This window comes from Polypterus senegalus, chromosome 5 (genome assembly GCF_016835505.1).
Source record: "Polypterus senegalus isolate Bchr_013 chromosome 5, ASM1683550v1, whole genome shotgun sequence".
In the NCBI taxonomy this organism is placed as follows: Eukaryota; Metazoa; Chordata; class Cladistia; order Polypteriformes; family Polypteridae; genus Polypterus; species Polypterus senegalus.
In genome coordinates this window covers 144821239-144841449 of record NC_053158.1, presented here as the reverse complement: position 1 = coordinate 144841449, position 20211 = coordinate 144821239, and positions in this window count along the sequence as shown.

Sequence of the window (20211 nt, the reverse complement as noted above, 5' to 3'; positions counted from 1 at the left end):
AATTGTAAAAAGCACCAAAAATTCCTTGGATAATGAAAGCATTAAAGTTACAAATTGCTGATACAATACAGGAAGAATGCACAAATGTATTTGGGTCATAAATTATTAGATACAAGAGATGATGCTTTCAATGTAAATTGCCCCTGTACATTAGTTAATTAAACTGCCTCAAGGGTCCTGTAAATTCCTTTGTAAATTACTTCATTAAAGTTTGAAGAAAATTTTAAAACAAAAACATATACAGTATAAGTAATCTGCAGTTTTAATAAAAATGGCAATTTTATTCTCCTGGGCATGTGCTAATTAATATGCAACACACTGCCACTGACCAATAGCATGATTAGTAATTAAACAACCTCACTTCAAAAACTTCTGTCTTCCTTATCTGACCAATCTCAGAACATTATGAGCATTATATGGGAGTTATCCAAAATGGTTTGAATTAGCAGGATGAGAAAGTGAACAAACTGTAAACGGCCATGAATTGCTAGTAAGCAATAACTTAAATTAACTATACTAATGACATTTACATGACTTTTACTCAAAACTCTTAATTTACAGTCCTATCAGAATTAAATTTCCCTTGGTTTCTCCCAAAAACAGGTATCTTAGATCTCTACTGCTCCAAATGTTAAATGCAGTATTTGAAATTAGATGAAATGAAAAAGCCATGACTACAATCAAAATGGGCCTGTATACATGTGGATCAAAAACCAAATATTTTGTAGCTGCATGCTTTCTGATTCAGAAGTGAACCACTGAGACACTGATTGGGAGTGCTATTGTGATTGGTGGTGATAAACAGGTATTAAAAGGTACTGTCTTGCAATATGATCAAAATTAATGATTTCTAATATGAAATCATGCATATTTACAGCATATTTGAAAAATGGGTAGTGCCTTTCTACTGCATATTTGTGGAGTTTTTTTATTTTCCAAATGAAACACAAGATACATAAATCTAACGTATTTTAAACAAATACAATTTGTAATGAAAATTTTAAAATTTAAAGAGTGAAAATATTCCTTTTTATGACACTGATTAGACCAATAAGTGGGACTGACCAATATCTGAGATTTCATTTCAATCGCCCCAATAAACAAAATCAGCTGTGGACCATGCGTACATTGGGGTGGTAACGATGTGAAACAAACAGCAAAAGCATTGCTTGTGGAAATCTGAAAAGGCACAAAACTTTATCCTAAACCATGACAGGAACATGAAAGGAAAACATTACAATGCAACAAATGTCTCTGTATAGCATATTCGAAAAGAAACAGAAAAATGAACAAAAATAAGAGCATACCAGCCTTGGTTAGGGAACAATTCTATTACAACACCTGATAAAAAGAATGATATCACTACACTTAAAGAATATTCAGTCAGTCAGCCATTTTCCAACCCGCTATATCCTCACACACGAGGATCACGGGGGTCTGCTGGAGCCAATCACAGACAGCACAGGGCGCAAGGCAGAAACAAATCCCGGGCAGGGTGCCAGCCCACCGCAGTAAACACCCAGCTTTTTTACTTCATAGCAAATAAACAAATCACAGATATAACAAAAACATTTTTTTAATAGCCGGCTTTGTGAAACATGCCTCAAACATAGAAAGTATTTTAATTGAATATTTTTTCCAGATAAATTAGCTGAAAAACTTAGGAATCAATCAGTGCTATGGAAAAAAATAATAGATTGATCAACCAAAAAAAATCACAATTGGTACTTTGCTGTTCCTTCTCGGACTATTATGATGGCCTGAATTCTTTCAGTCGTGGACTTCACTAATGAAAACAATATTCTACATCGAGTTGGGTGTAACTTTCTTGAATGGCAGTTGACAGATCAGCTTTGCAGGATTGAGCCTTGTCATCGACCAACTTTTAAAATTTGCACCATAAATTTTCAATCAGATTGAGATCTGGACTGTTTGCTGGACATGTGGCTGCGAAAATATGCCTTTCATGAAGAAAACCTTTACCATTCTTTGTTCTGTGGCAATATGCATTACCATCCTCAAAAATGAGTTCATCATCACCAAACCTCTTTTCTATCCATGGAATGAAAATTTCAATGTAAATCTGTGCATTGACTGCTGAGGTAATAATTGCCATCTCCCCAGTGCTTTACCTAAATGTACAAACCTGTCTCATCAATGTGTGAGAAAATGTGCTTGTTTTCTTTGGCAGTAATCTTTATAAGTTTCATTAGGACAACATCAGACAAAAAATCTAGCATCATCTCCTTGGCCAATGCAGAATCACAATTCATCTTTGAATTTCACTTTCATCCAAGCATCCATTCCATGATTGTTCCCCCCACTGTAACCTTGATTTCTTCTGTTAAGGTAATAGTGTTGGTTTTTATTTGGCTTAACTCTGGTGTCTTTAAAGGTGGCTCTGGTCTTGGTGGCTTCTTCAATGAAATCTGAGAAAATAAATATGGAGTCTTAACAATAGAGGATGTTGTTGAACTCCGAGGTAGCACAGATGATCAGCTGTCTTGTCAGGTAATTGTGGAGCTGCACTATTACTGGCCAAGGCTGATGTCTGTTTTTTTGTTGAAAGTGATTGATATGCCCAATTAAATAATTTTTTGAGCTACAGATAACAAGAAAAATAAAATAGCATGTTGCCCTAAAATTATTCTGTGAACTATTTTCATTTTATTATAAAAATGAGAACATGCATCTTGCCTCCAACACCTGGATTCAAGCAGGGAGATCCTCATTTAAGCATTCAAGATAAGTGCTGAGGGAGGCTGATAACTTTTACTGTTTTGTCCACTTTAGGGATCAGCACTGTAAGTCTAACAATATACTGTATTGACAGGCTTAGATGTGGTGGGTCCAATACTACAATACAATACACTAATATACCAGCAGAGTGGTGGTAGAGATCAGAGAAGACTCATCCCTAACAGATACATTACATATGGATTTGGTTTTCAACACAGTTCAAATTAAACCAATTAAAATGTAAAGGAAAAACTGAAACAGATGACAATGGTGGGATTAAACATAAGAGTCCTCAAGTGTTGAAAATATAAGTGGGTTAGATTTAGATTAATTTTTCTTTTTTTACAGTAGTTCTAAACATTTGAAACTGTCAGGAATAGCTAGTAAAAATTTTCAAATAAATATTATAATGCATTTGAATCTTTATTCACAGTCATGGTGGCACAGTGGGTATCGCTGCTGCCTCGCAGTTAGGAGACCCGGGTTCGCTTCCCAGGTCCTCCTTGTGTGGAGTTTGCATGTTCTCCCCGTGTCTGCCTCTGGGTACTCCGGTTTCCTCCCACAGTCCAAAGACATTGGCGATCCTAAATTGTGCTTGGTGTATGTGTGTGTGCCCTGCAGTGGGCTGGTGCCCTGCCTGGGGTTTGTTTCCTGCTTTGCGACCTGTGCTGGCTGGGATTGGCTCCTGCAGAACCCCGTGACCCAGTAGTTGGGATATAGCGGGTTGGATAATGGATGGATGGATTTACAATCCTATAAAAATGATATTTCCCTTTATCTCCGTCAAATAAAAATTCCTTCTAATTGTGCTAATTCAACACTATTTTGAACTATGTGGCCTTGCAAACCATACAACCTGATTGTGAATAGACAGTTAATTATATAGTTTCAGGTGGCTCGTACACGTCTAGTTAATTCTATTATCTCTACTGGGCCAAGCAGCATGGCATGCCTGAATATGGCCACAGAGAAAGACTTGGTCTATTCAGGATGTAAAATGGCAGCGGGACTAAGCCTTTGTATCTTTATCTGAATTTAAATAAATCCTGTGGCTTCTTGACACTCCTGTTGAATCACAGCCCCCATTCTACCCCAGCCCTGCAGTGTCCTGTTCATGTCCATGATAACTGTATTCCCACAGGCTAGCTAGCCTGTTTCAAAGGATGCACAAATGTAGTTTCAAACAAGAAAGAAAAGATAATTAAGACATAAACTGTCCAACTCAGTTTTCCCTTTGACAAAGTGTCTTATCTGATCTGATGTAAATGTCCCAGAGCAACACCTGGCTTATCCAGCTTCCTAACACTTTATAATTGGATAATTTGACAATTTTTTAAAACATTTATATTGTTAAAATTAATAATAAAAATATTATCAACCTGTATGCTAGATATTACTTGTATTCTCTGTTACACCGTTAGGAGTTATTATTTTGAAAGTTGTAGTATTACTGCAAAAAATGCATTAGAGTAATCCCTCCTCGATCGTGGGGGTTGCGTTCCAGAACCCCCCGCGATAGATGAAAATTTGTGAAGTAGAAACCATGTTTCTATAGTTATTTATATATATTTTAAGCCCTAATAAACTCTCCCACACTGTTAACATTATTAGAGCCCTCTAGACATGAAATAATACCTTTTAGTCAAATGTTTAAACTGTGCTCCATGACAAGACAGAGATGACAGTTCTTTCTCACAATTAAAAGAATGCAAATAGATCTTCTTCTCTTCAGGAGCAGAGAATTTCAGAGAGAGAGCTCGCTCGCAAAGAAAAGCAAACAATCAAAAATTCAATACATGTGCTTTTAAGTTTGCTGCGGCATTTTTTAGAGGAGCGTTAGTATCTTCTAAGCAAACAGCCTCTGTGCAAACAGCCCCTCTGCTCACATCTCCTCCGTCAGGCACAGAGAACGTCAGAGAGAGAGAGCGAGATTAAAGCAACAATCAAAAAATCAATACGTGTGCTTTTGTGCTTTTAAATATGCCGAGCACCGCAATAAAGCGGCATTTTTTTTAGAGGAGCGTCAGTATCTTCTAAGCAAACAGCCTCTGTGCAAACAGCTCCTCTGCTCACATTTCCGCTGTCAGGCGCAGAGAACGTCAGAGAGAGAGAGAGAGAGCGAGATTAAAGCAAACCATCAAAAAATCAATAAGTGTGTTTTTGGAAGCACCGCGATAAAGCGTCATTTCTTAGAGGAGCGTCCGTATCCACTAGGCAAACAGCTTCTGTGCAAACAGCACCTCTGCTCACACCCCCTCCATCAGGCGCAGAGGATGTCAGAGAGAGTGAGAGAGATAGAGAGAAGCAAACAATCAAGCACCGCGCAGGAAGCATATCTTATAGCATTGAGAAGTTTTAGTTAATATGTAATACATGCTCTGATTGGGTAGCTTCTAAACCATCCGCCAATAGCGTCCCTTGTATGAAATCAACTGGGCAAACAAACTGAGGAAGCGTGTAGCATAAATTAAAAGACCCATTGTCTGCAGAAATCCGCGAACCAGCGAAAAATCCGTGATATATATTTAGATATGCTTACATTTAAAATCCGCGATAGAGTGAAGCCGCGAAAGTCGAAGCGCGATATAGCGAGGGATTACTGTAATATAATTTTCTTACACACAGCGATTCTCTGTATAATACTTTCTACCTGTAGGACATAAGGTTTTGGTCTTACATATTGAAATCTAAAAGCTTAAGAATATGCTATAGAAGTAAAATAAACATCAAGAAATGCCATGCCAAAACAAAGTAGAATAACATTAATTTCTTTGGGTTTCTCATTTGAATAACTTTATTAATTTTTCAAAATATTTTAGATCACACCGGTTTTGGTAGATGTGCAGTGTTCGGAGGAAATGTCACCATGTTTCACTATGATGCTGTATGAGTCAGTGAGAAAAGAATTTTCTTGGGCTAAGCCAGGAGATATATTGAGGAAATTCTGAGATTTCAAATAATGAGAAGTCAAGCAAAATGACACCTTTTATTGACTAACTAAAAAGATTACACTATGCAAGCTTTCGAGGCAACTCAGGCCCCTTCTTGAGGCAAGATGTAAGTTAAACATTGACTAGTTTATTTTACCTAACCCAGACAATATTATTTTTAAATTGATAAAAAGGGCTTCATTTGAGACAGCACACCTCCCAAACCCTGGACCCACTGGAGCTCCACCGCACCTGACCCCCTCAACACTGGAAGTTGGAATTGTGATCACCCATAACCTTCAACTCTCCATTAACATATATAAATAAAATAATGACCGGAGCACTGAGAGCACCTAACCTACATGCTTTGTTCATCTCAGTTGACTTTTATTAGGGATCTCCTTACAGATCCTAATTGTGGATTTTATGCTAAATGATTCTGTAATGCAAGTTAAGTAAAGCATTATTTGTGTCGTGTTTTTTTTTTGTAGTCAGTGTGGGGTACAGCCTGGACACAGACAGGCAGACATGATGTTGATCACCACACACACGTTTATTTACAATATTTACAATTACAAGAAGTGCACCAACCCAGTGCCGCAGCACCAATCACCCCTCAAGTCCAGGCCCTCACACTATGCCTCTCAGTCTCTGGTCCGCCTCCACTCCTCTCCTCTGAGCTCTGTCCTCTTCCACCCGACTCCAGCCATCGAATGGAGGGAGGCGGCCCCTTTTATAATCACCTGGATGTGCTCCAGGTGTTTCCCGGCAATCTTCCACCAACATGCCCCAGTGTCCCTGCTCTTCTTCCCCCCAGCACTTCCGGGTGTGGAGGAAGTGCTGAGGTCTAGGGTCTCCAAGGCACTGGGGCACCCCCTGGCGGTGACCACAGGCCCCTACTGGGTTGAGCTTCAAAGCTCTGTTCCCGTGGTCCCCATAGCAACCAGGGTGGTCACCCCCACGTGGTCTGAGGTGGGCATACGCCCTCTTCCGGCCCTCCAAGGTGTCCCGGCCGGGTCGTCGCCCCAGGCATCCGCCACATCAGGTATGTTTAAGGTATGAAAAGTCTGGTGAGGCCACACACACATTATAGAGAGTTGCCACCCGAAGGGGCAGAGGCATCCTGAGTTGTCGTGCAGACGATGTGTGAAAGAGAGGAAGAAGGGGGAATCGAGCACTTAAAGAGAGGAAGTTGCAAAATCTCATCTGCTTGAATTCATTGGCCTGGGTACATGGCTGCCAGAAATCTCAGAAAGACTCTTGGCTTGCATTGGCCCAGCTCATGGAGTTGAGAAAATAAGGACAAATGGTCTTGCCTCTGACCCCGAGTTATGCTGTGAGGTGGAGCTGTTGGCATAAATGTGCTGACAGGCAGAAAAAAGATGACTGGGACTGCATGGAGAGAGCAGTGGAAATTTAGCCATGTGAAGGAGCAAGTGAGATGCACAATGCTTACACAATATATTAGGCAGGAGCCTAACTCCATTAGTGATAAAATGTCAATTAAATAATGGCTTGAAAAATACAGAAATAAAATGATGATCTATAAACATTATTTTGTGATATACTATAAAATAGTACCAAAAACAGAAATGCAAATGAATTTCATTCATAAATTTCCAATTTATTTTTAATGGCAAAGTTCTAAATCGTATTGTACATAAATAATAATAAAGTGCTTCATGATAATGATGACAGCTATTCCAAAATGAGTGAGATGTTTACACACACTTTAACTTGCATCACTAATAAAATTAAACAGTGCATGTCTTAGAAGTACTCTTAATATTCAAACCCCAAGATGAAGATGAAAATTTCAGGCTCCACATGTACGCACATGAGGTAATGTATGACGAGAACACTGCATGCCTACGGAGACCTGTTAATAAGATAGTGGTGGCAGGAACAAAACAAATCACAAACTCCAAAAACAAACATTGTTCTAAAATTATAGCATTGACCACTTCATGGAAAACTGGACATTACTGAGACATGTTTACTACTTAATTGAAGTTTTACTTAACATCGCCATCGGCTAGAAGATATGGGAGACAGTGCTCCACTTGCCCAAAGTGCAGAGATGCCACAGATTGTTTTCATTTTGACACTGCTGTGGCTTTGGGGCAGTACATTAAGCAGATTTACCTTTCTATGGTGCATTTGTTATGACACATAAAGTGTTGAGGGAGATGATGTGAGAGACAATGACCACAGTCAAACACAGAAGGCAAGGGTTTAAAAAAGTTAAACAGAACCAAGCAACCAAAGCCAAAAGGGTAAGACAAAGATCAAGAGATGAAGACCAAAAATTCAAAGCCAGAAGAAGAAAACCTGAAAGGATGGCCTACTTGTTTTTAAATCTAACTACCACTGATAACAAAAGGGTGTTTGGATCCAGTGAGGTACAACCTGAATGCGTGATCGCTGCAGTAAATTATATGTAATGCTGTGTGATGTCACAGATGTCATATGACCAGTAACAAGGCATGCAATGTGTCGATAAAGTAAATCAAGAGGATAAAAATAATGACTTTATTGATTTCAATTCAAAGCATGAAACATAAGAATTCTATTTTGTATGTGCAAAAATCCAATAAAATACAAAAATGCACACATAAAATTGGGTGTATACTATAATTCCCCAATATTGAGTCTGATCCAACTGTGGAGCTAACACTCCTTTCTGGTCACAGTGCTATTGATGTGGATAGTTTTATGGTTTCTTGCTTCTAGTGAGGGCACCTGTGCTGACTAGTTAGATGTGCCCACCCTGCAGAAACGTCTGTGTCCCACTGGCATAGTTTGAGAACTTTAAAAAACGATGCACTTCTGCTTTTCCTCATTTCTTGCTTCTATATGACACATTGCACTCATTACCTGAGTCTTGGATTTCAGATGATGGGTTGGGGGTGCCGCTTGCACTCATTTCTATTGATCCTAATTCTCACAATATGGTATTCTTTTGACATCATCATTATACTGTATACTGGAATCATGGACATTGGTGAAAAGGAGTTTGAGACCTTCAAAAAGAGTCACTAAAGCAGGGAAGGACTTCACCAGCCAGTCCAAATATGGCTAAATCCCCAACAGGGAACTTCCAAATACGAACAGCATGCTCCAGCTTAACCGGACCCCAAAATGGGATGCTGGTGTTAAAAATTAAGACAATAAAACTGCCAAACAGAACAGAAGCAAAAAGTCCACAAAAGCAGATGGTCAAAAAACAAATACCATCTGGAACTACAACAACACTCAGTGACAGCCTGATGGAAGCCGTCTCATCCACCAGAACATAAAAATAGAGGGTGGGAGCTCAGGTATAATATCATGGTGGACCTGTCTATTAGGGTTCTACCTAGAGAATACAAGGGACTTGAAGACACAGTACACAAATACTAAAAAACAGAAAATACACATCTTTGAAGCAATTCTGTCATAATGTTTGTAAAATATCCTTTAATTTTCTCTTAGCAGTGATACGTTCAATCTGAATTAAGATACACGGTAAGACAGGTATAACGAATAGTGATAAGCGAGCACCAAAGTGTTCGGGTGTTCGGTCCGAACACATCGCGATGTTCGTGTGCTCTACCAAGCACCCGAGTATAATGTAAGTCAATGGGAGACAACCAGGCACCCCTTGCTCTAAAGAGGGGAGGGTGCCTGGTCCATTGGAAAAGGTCAGAAAGTGACAGAAATACCACCCAAATGGACCGGGAACAGCATGGGGACAATGTCTGCATGCATCTTGGTCTCCCAAGTTTGTCCGAGTTTTACGTCACTTTTACAGACTGACAAAAACACGCCAAAACCCCCCAAAAAAATCTATTTTAATGGAAAAATGACACTCTAAAGCATTATATGCCAGTGCCTGCAGGTGAGCTGACACTCTAAAACATGATATGGGAGTGCCTGCATTACAGTGAGGGTAGTACTTACCTGCCCCTTGATTGGTTGTCTCCAACCCGCGAAACGTGCGGGGTGGAGACTCGAGCATGGCGCACGAGCACATGTGGTGCTCGTTCGAGTAGCGCCATGCTCCGAGCATAGTGATGCTCGAGCCGAACACATGTTCGGCCAAGCATGCTCGCTCATCACTAATAATGAAGCAAATTATAAATGTTGATTAGACTAAAGTTTTGATTGTGTAGAAGTTTGACTAGTCACAGTAATGCATTTTGTCTCCATGTTTATGTAATTAAGGACTATTGTTTTTGTTGTAAAATGTTCCTTATGCTCTCACTAATTCAGAGGCTGTTGTCGTTTTACTTATCGTTTTCTTAGACTAGTGTTGTCCTACATGCTGGTATTTATTTGTTTTGTTGGATTAAATTGATCTTAACATTAATGATTTGGGTATACGTTAATACTGTGACAGATTAAGTGCTTGCTAGCACCCTTGCACCCTCAGACACCACGTCAGACACCAGGTAAAAGTCCAATAATGAAATTTATTATAACACTAATGTGCACAAAGCACCCTCCACTCCCAAATACTCCAATAACAATAATAACAAATCCTCCAAACTCCCAGACGGTTAGCCACCCTGCCTCCAAACTCAGCTCGTCCGTCTGGGATTTCCCATAGTCCTTTATACTCCTTGACCCAGAAGTGTTTGTCCCTCAGTCCATGTGACTTTCTATCACTTCCGGGTCAGGTAAAACTTCTCTTTTTCTTCATCCCGGAAGCACGCCATTTCTTCTGTCCATGTGAGTGGGACGACTTCGAGTGTAGGGAAAATAGTCCCTGGGCCTCCCTGCAGCGACTCCTGGCGGCCCCATGGTATCCAGTAGGGCACCTCTACGCTGCAAGGAGGGCTCCATCTGGCGGCCTGGAGGTATTGGCCGGGGTACATAGCCGGCCATATCTTACAATACATACATCCATAAAACGGACGAGATATCGGGTGATCACACATTACATTGACCAGCAAAATTGCACCATTCCAAATGAAATCTCTCTATTATAAAAAAAAACAAATCTTGGGGAGGGATACTAGGTGACGTGACGTGATCTTCTCGGAAGACAATCTGAAGTCCCACGAGAGACACTTTAACTTGCTCCCAGCTCTTAAAACAATGACAAGCAGAACACGCAGCTCGTCAGCAGCAGCAAGCCAGCAGATGATCCGACAGATGGCCAACTCTAGGAAAGATCCTGGGGGTTCCAGACTTCTCCTGTTTTACAATTATCGTGACCACTGTGATCCTAGGAACACGTAAAGCTTTAGAAGTGAATTTATCCCCTTGCTCTGATTTAGGCCACACCACAATGTGATTGTAGAGGTCTTAGGACTTCAAGGCTTGGTTTTTGTCCTGGCATGCAGTGAGAATTTGAGACCTTATATACACGTGTGCGTCTTTTTAAGCAATGCTCAGTCAGTTCAGGTTGTTACAGGCGGACTCCAGTCATGTTCTAGACACATGTCGTGGATACTTAAAGCAAGCAGGATGCACCTGACCACAATTTGGAGTGCCACAGCAAACAGTCTGAACATTTATACAGATGAGAGATTTTAATTTTTGATTTGTAATAAATATGTACACCTTTCTGAAAACATGTTTTCATTTTGTCATTATGGGTTATTGAGTGTATAATTGATGGGCAAAAACGTCAACAAAAGTGTGCTGAAAATGTAGGGGTTAAAGTATATGAACAGATAAAAAGCTGCATTCCCATTTCTCTTGTCTTTGCTTAAATCTGTTTTTTAATTTGGTAGGAGCATTGTGAAAATACCAAATATCACAAATTAAATGCAGTTACGTATTACATATGCAGCCCCTCAAAATGATAGAAAAGATACAGTTTATTCTGTCAAATGCATAATGAAGATAATATATGCATAAAACAGAACAAAATGCAGCAATAAACAGCTTTGGTAGGACTCTGAGACAGCTGTTTCAGTGTTTTTATATGCAATTCTTCCATGTCAAGGTCCAGAGGTTATTTCATCACATCCTTATGCACTCCTACAACCTTCAGCAAGGAAAACGTCAAACACTCCCAGTCTCACATGACTCACAAGAGAGAGAAGCTCTCCCTCCTGTGGGCTTTAAAACCAAATTCGGTTTAATGTTTAGCAGAAAACAAACAGACCTTTGTTCTTTTTAAGAGTAATCTTACTGCAAGCTTTTTTATTGAGTTTTCTAAATCCAGTTATGTCACCAGCAGATATACAGAATTCTATAAAATCTGCATACATTTCCAGTGGCATGCAAAAATTTGGGCACCCATGCTTAAAATGTCTTGTTACTGTGAATCGTTAAGTGAGCAGAAAATGAACTGATCACCAAAATGCATAAAGTTAAAGATGACATTTACTTCAGCAAGATTAGTGTATTGTTTTTGTCTTGTACAATTGTACAGTGAAACAAGGAAAAGACCACCATGTAAAAGTTTGAACACCCCAAGATATTTGAGGTCTTTGTATAAATTCTCTTGACTTCTCAAACCTTGTACCAACAAACAGCAGCCATGGACTCCTCTAAGCACCTGCCTAGCACTCTGAAAAATAAAATAGTTTCTGCTCACAAAGCAGGAGAAGGCTACAAGAAGATAGTAAAGCGTTTTCTGGTATCTTCAGTTCATAATGTTATTAAGAAATGGCAGTTAACAGGAACGGGGGGTCAAGTTAGGGTCTGGAAGACCAAGAAAACTGTCTGAAAGAACTGCTTGTTGGATTGCTAGAAAGGCAAATAAGAACCATTGTTTGACTGCAAAAGACCTTCAGGAAGATTTAGCAGACTCTGGTGGTGCATTCATGGTAGAGTCAGCAGAAGAAAACCTTTCCTGCATCCTAGCCACAAAATTCAGAACCTGAAGTTTGCAAATGAACATCTAAACAAGCCTGATGCGTATTGAAAACAAGTCCTGTGGACTGAAGATTTCAAAATAGAACTTTTTTCACAATGTGCAAATGTATGTTTGAAGAAAAAGGGTGCCAAATTCCAGGAAAAGACCACCTCTCCAACTATTAAGCATGGGGGTGGATCGATCTTGCTTTGGGCTTGTGTTACAGCCTATGGTACAGGGGACATGTTGTCAGTAGAGGGAAGAGGGAAAATTCTGGAAGCAAACATCACACCATCTTTAGTAATGATGAAGAAAGGGGATGACTCAAAACACACAATCTACAATGGAATACCTCAAGAGGTAAAAGCTGACAGCTTTGCCATGGCTCCCACAGTCCCCTGACCTAAATTCCATGTGGATAGATCTCAAAAGAGCAATGCATGAAAGACCAACCAAGACTCTTGCAGAATTAGAAGCCTTTTGCAAAGATCAATGGGTGAAAATACCCCAAGTAAGAACTGAGAGACTCTTAGCTGGCTACAAAAACCATTTACAAGCTGTGATACTTGCCAAAGGGTGTGTAACTAAATAATGACCATGTTGGGTGCCCAAAAGTTTGCTTCAGGCCTTTTTCATTTTTTGGTATTTTGTACCTGTGAATGATGGAAATAAAAATGTAATCTATTATTCTTAAAATATTAAAGAAATGTGTCATCTTTAACTTTATGCATTTTGGTGATCAGTTCATCATCTGCTCACTTAACTATTCACAGTAACAGACATTTTAAGCAAGGGTGCCCAAACTTTTGCATGTCATTTGTGGCCCCCGGCTGGGGCTGGAGCCCGGCCGGGACGCCCAGGAGGACGTGAGGAGGGCTTGTGCCTCCTCCAGACCGCGAGGGGCGTCCGTCCTGGTTCTGTTGGGGGCCACGGGTTGAGGGCATGGAAGCCCTTCCCTGTAGGGGCCCGTGGTCACCGCCAGGCGGCGCCCCGATGCCGGTTTATCCCGCGGTTGCCGGTCGGGCTGGAGCCCGGCGGGGCGCTGGAGGACGGAGGAGGGCGAGTGCCTCCTCCAGACAGAGTGGGGCGTCCGTCCTGGTTAGGCAGGGGCCTCGGGTACAGGGCTTCGAAGCCCAGCCCTGTAGGGACCCGTGGCCACCGCCAGGCGGCGCCCCGGTGCCTAATTATCCCGGGAGCCCGGCACTTCCGCCACACCAGGAAGTGCCGGGGGGAAGACTTTGTGTGGCACCCGGAGAGCTGCCAGGAAGACAGCCGACACTTCCGCCACGCTTGGGCGTGGCTAAGGACGGAACACCTGGGGCTCATCCGGGAGCCTTATTTATAGGGGCCGCCTCCCTCCAGTCATTGGTGGAAGTCGGGAGGAAGCGGACTGAGCTGGAGAGCGAGGACAGGAGGCCGCCAGGAAGCAAGGCACAGAACTGTGGGCCCTGGACTTGGGGGAAATCAGTGCAGAGGCACTGGGGTTTGTGTGAGTGCACGTGACTTTTGTAAATAGCAATAGTATAAATAAACAGTGTGTTGGGCAAAAATATGTTGTCCGTCTGTCTGTGTCCGGGCCAGCGTTCACAGTGGCGTAGTCGGCAGGATGCTCCGCCTGGTACAAGGCGGGGACCTGCATTCAAACAAATTTCTGTGAACGGCCCGGCGCAGCAGCGAACCACACACTGGCCGCGGGAGCGGCCCGTGCACAACCCCGCGGGAGCGTTTCACCCAAGAAACCGCCGCCGGACAGCGGAATGGCTTTCCCCGGGTGCGGAGGAGAACCCGACATCGCCGGAGCGCAGCGGGCTCCAGTCGCGCTGCCGAGACGGACCGCCAGGCCGGCGTGGCAGCACAGAAGGCCACACCGGCGGGGCCCGGCATGACGGATCCGGGAGGTAAGTGCCCTGCCCTGCAATCATCGGCCCCTCGGGGTCGGTCTTACCTTCATTCCTACAGGGAGGGACGAACCGGATCCGCGTCCGTGGCAGGAGCACGCCGGGCCACGGGCTGTCGGCAGCGCGGCGACGGCGGCAGCAAAGAAGGCTGCGGAAGGGAGCCGCTGCAGCTCAGGAATCGCCGCAGTCACAAGCGCGCGAAGGCACGTCTCCGCACTCGAGCAGGGGAGGCAAGATGGCGCGGGCGGAGGTCCCGCCGCTGACAGGCAGGATTGGCGGTGTGTCTTGCGTGCCCGCCGATGATTGGATAGAGGCGGGCCCAAGGAACGCCAGTCTCGTGCCAAACCGAGACCCGATTGGGCCAGAGGGAGTGGCCCAGAGGAGGCAGGCGTCCGCGTGGAGCTGATGGACAGGTAAGCCCACCGACGCCTGTCTCTCTCTCCACCAGCGGCTCGGCGTGTGTCGGAGGAGTCCTTCGCCCGCCAAGCCGTCTTTGAGGAGTTGCTGCGTGTTCTAGTCGCTCAGTGCGAGCAGCTGATGGAGAAGGCGGTCGCGTCGGGAGTGACACCGCGTGAGACGGAGGAACGGCACGGCGCTGGAACCGGAGGCAGGCAGAACACGGCGGGAGTGGTGAGTGTTGCCGTCCCGTAAAGCAAGTGGGGGGGTTCGCCGAACATGGCCGTGACTGTTTACAGGACGACCGGCTCCGGTAGGCAACTTCCCAACAGCGGATGCGGCGGTGCAGACAGCTAGCGAGGCTGGGAGATCGAACACGCAAGGGCTGGTAGGATCGGGGCTGCTGAGTGCCCTGGGTCCTAGCGCCCTGCGCTTCAAGCCCGCAACTGTCTCCTGTCGCTCTGCCTGGGACGCAGACAGGGCTGGATTTGAGCTTTGCTGTGCTCAGACCCAGACCGTCAGCGGTCAAGAGAAGAAGGAGGAATCAAGGGTGAAGGCCGATGCCTCCGATAGGAGAGGACGCGGCGCTGCGCGCGTCCGGAGAAGGGCCGTCCTCTGGATGGACAGAGGAGATCCCCTGGGCGGCTGGGCGAGCTGCCTGCGAGAGCGGTGCCGAGGCCGACGCAGCGGACGGGCATGGAACCTGCGGCGGAGGACTTCAGCAGGCAAGTTGGGGGCTGTCGGAGGGGGCAGGAGCACGGTCGATACGGAGACCGGACGGGCGCCGGGTGAGTGTCCTGGCTGTGCTTCTGGCCCTCTGTTCCTTTATTTTACAGGCTCAAGCCCGGCGAGCGCTGAGGCCGACGTCGACAGGGACCTGCCCTCCTGGAACGGGCGCGCCCGAGTGCTCCACGCCGGGAGGACTACAGTGACCCGCTGGGGAACAGCGGGGCGAGCGCGCAGACCACAGGGGACGTTTGCGCCCGGCGAGGGTGCCGAAGACAGATGTCCCAGGGTGCCGTGTTGGACCCTGGGGACATAGTAGGACCCTCGCTGGGGACGTGCTGCCCTTTCGGGTTGTGCCGCTCGGACCCACGTGTCCTCGCTAGCGGTGGGGCACTGTGGCCCCCGGCCGGGGCTGGAGCCCAGCCGGGACGCCCAGGAGGACGTGAGGAGGGCTTGTGCCTCCTCCAGACCGCGAGGGCGTCCGTCCTGGTTCTGTTGGGGCCACGGGTTGAGGGCATGGAAGCCCTTCCTGTAGGGGCCGTGGTCACCGCCAGGCGGCGCCCCGATGCCGGTTTATCCCGTGCGGTTGCCGGTCGGGGCTGGAGCCCGGCCGGGACGCTTTGGAGGACCGGAGGAGGGCGAGTGCCTCCTCCAGACAGAGTGGGGGCGTCCGTCCTGGTTAGGCAGGGGCCTGGGTACAGGGCTTTGAAGCCCAGCCCTGTAGGGACCCGTGGCCACCGCCAGGCGGCGCCCGCCTAGTGCCGGGAGCCGCACTTATCCGGGAAGACTTTGTGTGGCACCGGAGAGCTGCCAGGAAGACAGCCGACACTTCCGCCACGCTTGGGCGTGGCTAAGGACGGAACACCTGGGGCTCATCCGGGAGCCTTATTTAAGGGGCCGCCTCCCTCCAGTCATTGGTGGAAGTCGGGAGGAAGCGGACTGAGCTGGAGAGCGAGGACAGGAGGCGGCCAGGAAGCAAGGCACAGAACTGTGGGCCCTGGACTTGGGGGAAATCAGTGCAGAGGCACTGGGGTTTGTGTGAGTGCACGTGACTTTTGTAAATAGCAATAGTATAAATAAACAGTGTGTTGGGCAAAAATATGTTGTCCGTCTGTCTGTGTCCGGGCCAGCGTTCACACATTGTATATCAAAAAATCAAAAAAATTGCAACATATTTATTGCATATAAAAAAAGTTGACAACCCTTTTTGTTAAGGGTATTGCAATGGACAATCCTAGAAAGTTCATGTTAATTCACTTAAGTGTTTGCCTAATTACAATGGAGTGTACGTTTTAAGCAGCTATACAGAAAATGGAAGATTCTGTTTAATCTGCTATGAGCTGATCAGTTAATGGAACATTCTTAATACTCTGATGTAACATTTTAGATAGTTTGCAAATGGAAAGGCACAGGGGCATACAATTTTTTGGGCATATAAGTATATGCTATAAATATAAACAAGAGAAACAGAAGAGGAGTCTAGTGAAGAGCATTTCAATTCACTTTACTGATTTGATTCTTTTAAACTACTCATTTAAGCAAATTGACTCTTTTGATTCATTTGCAGTCTGAGAAGTGTGGGGGCCTCTGATCGTAATCTATACAAATCTATAATTTAATAATGTGTTCATTAATTTGATATACAGTATATGTATGTATGTGTGTATATAAATATATACATATTATTATTGTTTATTTATAACTACCGTATATACTCGTGGATAAGTTCTTCCGTGAATAAGTCGGGACTCGATTTCACTATATAATTTCTGGTATTTTATAATGTCGGTCATATTAGTCAAATGCGGAAAACTCATGCTATTGGTACAAGGAATTATGATATGCTAACGTCCACCTGAGAGAGCACACTGCCTTTTTTTTATCTATGTGGGTGAGGCAATGTGCTGTATCAGTGGGTGCTTCTAACCTCTCTCTCTCTATTGTGCCTACATGATCACACAATAATACCCAAACTATTCTGAAGCAACGTTTGCACTGATTTGTGTTTTTTTACAAAAAGAAGGATTAAGAACAAGTCGACCCCCACCCCTGAGAGAGAGAGTGTGGCCAACGGGGTAAAAGTTAAGGCTTGTAAACCTACCTAAATTGATTAGTTTGATGAGCCAATAGAGATGAATGGAGAAGAAAAAGAAATGCAGAAATAATTGCTTCCTCTGTGCTTTAAGAGCTTATTCTAAAATATTACTGATTAGATCCTGCCATGTTTTGAAAAAAGTCTGTACAGATCCTCTAACTGAGTATTTAATTTTTTCCAACTTCAAATAGTATAACACATCAGTTTCCCACTGACTTAAAAGAGGAGAGTTTGGGTTCTTCCAGTTTATCAGAATAAGTCGGCGTGCCAAAAGTGTAGTGAATGCAATCACAATTTGTTTGTCTTTCTCCACTTTAAGCCCCTCTGGAAGAACCCCAAACACAGCTGTTAATGGGTTAGGAGGGATTGTGAGACCAAGGCTGTCTGAAAGGTAATTTAAAATTTTGGTCCAAAATGACTGCGGTGGGCTGGCACCCTGCTCAGGGTTTGTTTCCTGCCTTGCACCCTGTGTTGGCTGGGATTGGCCCCAGCAGACCCCCGTGACCCTGTAGTTAGGATATGGCGGGTTGGATAATGGATGGATGGTCCAAAATGATGTTAATTTGGTACAGGACCAAAACATGTGACCCAGTGAGGCTGGGACTTGATTGCAGCGTTCGCAGGTCGGATCATGCCCTGGAAACATTTTGGAGAGTTTTAGGCAAGACAAATGTGCTCGATATATAATTTTGAGTTAAATAATTGTATGCTTTTTGCATATGGAGCTTGAGTGAAGTCTCTGCATTGCTATTTTCCACTCCTTTTCTGATATATTGCATGAGAGATCATTTTCCCAGTGTCCTCTTGGATCTTTGAAAGGGAGGGACTGTAAAATAATTTTATATATTGCAGAGATGGTGTCCTTGAAATTGAGCAATATATTTTTCCAGCATGGACGAGGGTGCAAGATGAGGAAAATCGGACAGGTTCTGTTTAACAAAGTTCCCAATTTGAAGGTACTGAAAGAAATGTGTAGCTGGAATGTTAAATTTGGAATGTAATTGTTCATAGGATACAAAGATATTGTCTATATAAAGATCTCTAAGCAAGTTAATCCCAAATTTTTTCCAGATATTAAAAACTGCATATGTTTGTAAAGGTTGAAAGAGGTGGTTCTCTTGCAGAGGTGCAACAGATAAAAGCTTCTCCATCTTAAAATGCTTTCTACATTGGTTCCATATTCTGAGTGAAGCACAATTGGGTTATTAGTATATTGCCGATAACTTGCATTTATTGGGGCACAGAGCAGGGAATATAAAGAAGTACTGCAGGATTTTACTTCTATTGCGGACCAGGCCTGTGTATGTTCATCTATTTGTGTCCAGGTTTTTATAGCTTGTATGTTTGCTGCCCAGTAATAAAACTGGAAGTTAGGTAGAGCCATGCCACCTTCTGCCTTTTGTCTTTGTAGGGTCGCTCTTTGGATACGTGGATGTTTTGAGTTCCAAATAAATGAGGTTATTGATGTATATTGGAATGTTTTGAAATAAAAAAGGAGCTTAGGAAGAATATTCATCTTAACAGTGTTAATTCTTCCAGCTAGAGTGAGATGAAGGGTTGACCATCTATGCAAGTCTTGCTTAATTTTTTCCATGCAGACAGCGAAATTTTGTTGATAAAGAGCTTTATGTTTACTTGTGATGTTTACCCTAGGTATTTAAACTGTTTGCAATGATAAAAGGTAGGGTGTCTAATCTATTATATGCTTGAGAATTCACTGGAAAGAGTACACTTTTATTCAGATTAATTCTGAGACCAGAGATCTTTTGAAATTCTGTGAGTGCTGTTAAGACTGCAGGCACAGAATTTTGTGGGTCTGATATATACAGTACCATATCATCTGCATATAGAGAAATTTTCTGTTCCAGTCCTTCTCTGATAATCCCCTTTATCTGATCAGTATTTCGACAGTGAATTGCCAGTGGTTCAATGGCGATTGCAAACAGCAGCCGTGACAAAGGGCATCCTTGTCGGGTACCACATTCTAGTTTAAAGTAGTCTGAACAAATGTTGTTGATACAAATTGAAGCTTCTGGATTGGTATACAGTAGTTTGATCCATGCACAAATGTTTGGGCCAAACCCAAATTTCTCCAATGTAGTAAAAAGGTATTTCCATTCAATCATGTCAAATGCTTTTTCTGCATCCAATGATAATAATATTTCTGGGGTGTTTGACTTTGTTGGTGAGTATATTACATTAAACAGGCGTCGAAGATTTGAAGATAAGTGTCGACCCTTGATAAATCCAGTTTGATCTTGTGATATTACCAAGGGGAGCACTTTCTCCATCCTTCTAGCTATGATTTTGAGAGTATCTTAACGTCATTATTCAAAAGTGAAATTGGTCTGTATGATGCACGTTGTAATAAGTCCTTATTTTGTTTAGGAAAAATGGTGATTAATGCTTGGCGAAAAGTTTGAGGAAGAGTTTGATTGTCTCTTGCTTCTGTAAATGTTGCTAATAGGAGGGGAGCTAGCTGAGTGGAGAATTTCTTATAAAATTCTGCAGGGTAGCCATCAGGGCCTGCTGCTTGCCCGCCTTGAAGTGACTTTATAGCATCTAGTAATTCTGATAACGCCAAAGGTTTATCCAGTTCCTGCGCACTAAAAGTATCTATTTGTGGGATCT